Source organism: Gossypium arboreum, chromosome 11, assembly GCF_025698485.1.
Source record: "Gossypium arboreum isolate Shixiya-1 chromosome 11, ASM2569848v2, whole genome shotgun sequence".
Lineage (NCBI taxonomy): Eukaryota > Viridiplantae > Streptophyta > Magnoliopsida > Malvales > Malvaceae > Gossypium > Gossypium arboreum.
Window position 1 is genome coordinate 111,968,610 of NC_069080.1, and position 1,356 is coordinate 111,969,965.

At 35.9% G+C, this 1,356-nt stretch overlaps 1 non-coding gene across 1 annotated transcript; it reads left to right on the forward strand.

Moving 5' to 3' along the window:
- Positions 1-257: 257 nt before the first annotated feature.
- Positions 258-364, forward strand: LOC128284635 (small nucleolar RNA R71). Its single transcript, XR_008275057.1, has one exon. It is a non-coding gene; the product is annotated as a small nucleolar RNA R71 (small nucleolar RNA).
- The last annotated feature ends 992 nt before the right edge of the window (positions 365-1,356 follow it).

A 1,356-nucleotide genomic window follows, 5' to 3' on the forward strand; every position in this document is an offset into this window, starting at 1 on the left:
CATCAATTTTTCTATTCAAAAGTTCTACTTGATTAGAGAGCATAGTGACCGAATCGACGTTAAAAGCGCCGACTGCTTTCATTGGCTTTGTCCTCATGACTTGCCACTGATAATTATTCAGTGACATCTCTTCAATAAATTCGTAAGCCTCTTCAAGTGTTTTATTATTCAAAGTTCCACCGGCGGCTTTGTCGATAAGTTGCCTTGTTGAGGGGTTCACACCGTTTTAAAACGTTTGAACCTGTAGCCATAAAGGTAATACATGGTGAGGGCACCTTCTCAATATATCCTTGTATCTCTCCTATGCATCACAGAGTGTTTCTAGATCCATCTGCACAAAAGAAGAGATATCATTCCTCAACTTAGCCATTTCAGTCGACGAAAAATATTTAAGTAAATATTTTTCGGTCATTTGTTCCCAAGTTGTGATTGACCCTCGTGGTAACGAGTTCAACCACTGTTTAGCTTTGTTCCTCAACGAAAAGGGAAACAACCAAAGGCGAATGGCATCATCAAAAATGCTGTTGATCTTAAATGTGTCACAAAACTCTAGGAAATTCACCAGATGAGCGTTTGGATCCTCATCTTGCAAACCATCAAACTGAACAAACTGTTGTATCATTTGAATCGTGTTAGGTTTCAATTCAAAGTTATTTGCAGCAACAACAAGTCTAACTATACTTGATTCAGTTCCTATTAAAGTAAGTTTAGCATAATCATACATAGTACGTGAAGCAGGATTCTAATTTACTGGATTAGCAGCAATTGCAAGAGGTAGTGGGTTTTCCTGATTTTTAGCCATGTCCTCGGTTGTGGTGGAAACATCATCCTCTTGCCCTTCCTCTATGTATCTTAGGCTTCACCTTATTTCTCTTATGCTTCTGCGACCTGTGCGATCGATCTCACAATCAAAAAGTAATGGTCCCGGCGGGTTTCTTCTAGTCATACACTATAAAAACCAGCCAGAAGGAAAAAGAAAATTTAGTAAAATTAACTAAACTAAAATAAAATTTAAATTGCAATAAAATAAATGGCTAAAGTAATAAAAATTGAGCATTCCTAATATTTTAGATCCCCAGCAACGGCGTCAAAAACTCGATGTGCGTGATAAGTTTTATATTTATGATTAATCGTACTTGAAAACTCACTATTATCACGATGAAGGCAAGTGCACCTATCAAACAATAGTATAGTTTATAGCAAGATCAGAATGTCGAACCCTAAGGAACTAAAAGTACTAGTATTAACATTCTTTTTATTATCTAGTCTAAAAATAAAAGGTTTTGTTTTATCTAAACTAATTAACTAAACTAAGAATGCACAGGAAGTAAATTGGGGAAATACTTTTGGGAAAAC